Source organism: Garra rufa, chromosome 5 (assembly GCF_049309525.1).
Source record: "Garra rufa chromosome 5, GarRuf1.0, whole genome shotgun sequence".
NCBI classification, from domain to species: Eukaryota; Metazoa; Chordata; class Actinopteri; order Cypriniformes; family Cyprinidae; genus Garra; species Garra rufa.
The window spans coordinates 12,016,166-12,017,031 of record NC_133365.1 but is presented as its reverse complement, the minus strand read 5'-3'; positions in this window follow the sequence as shown (position 1 = coordinate 12,017,031).

Below are 866 nucleotides of genomic sequence, written 5' to 3'. Positions count from 1 at the left end.
ATACTTTTACTTCCTCAAAAAAACTCATTGTGCATAATTTATAAGCCTGTTTCCTCATGGGGACCTAAGAAATGTCCCCACAAGGTCAAAATCTACTGGTATTACTATCCTTGTGGGTCCCCACAACGTGATGAATACCAGGTACACACACACACACACACGCACACACACACACACACACACACACACACACTGGTTTACATGTTTTATGGGGACATTCCATAGGCGTAATGGTTTTTATACTGTACAAACCGTATTTTCTATCGCCCTAACCCTACCCTACACCTAAACCTAGCCCTCACAGGAGATTGTGCAAACTTTTACTTCCTCAAAAAAACTCATTGTGCATGATTTATAAGCCTGTTTCCTCATGGGGACCTGAGAAATGTCCCCACAAGGTCAAAATTTACTGGTATTCCTATCATTGTGGGGACATTTGGTCCCCACAACGTGATGAATACCAGGTACACACACACACACACACACACACACACACACACACACACACACACACACACACACACACACACACACACACACACACGTGTATATATATATATATATATATATATATATATATATATATATATATATATATATATATATATATATATATATACACGTACCCAGAGCTCCTGTAAACTACCACAAATTTCTTGTATGTTTGTGCACACTTGGCAAATAAAGCTCATTCTGATTCTGTTTGTGGACAATTTTTGCATTTACATTTTTATGCAAATTACACAATATGGCTCAGCGTCAACAGATGTAAGAACAATATTTATAAATAGTTATAAATTTAGCATTCACTTAAAATGAATGCTGAAGCTACAAAATGCTTTAAAACTGATTTTCTAAATATATAC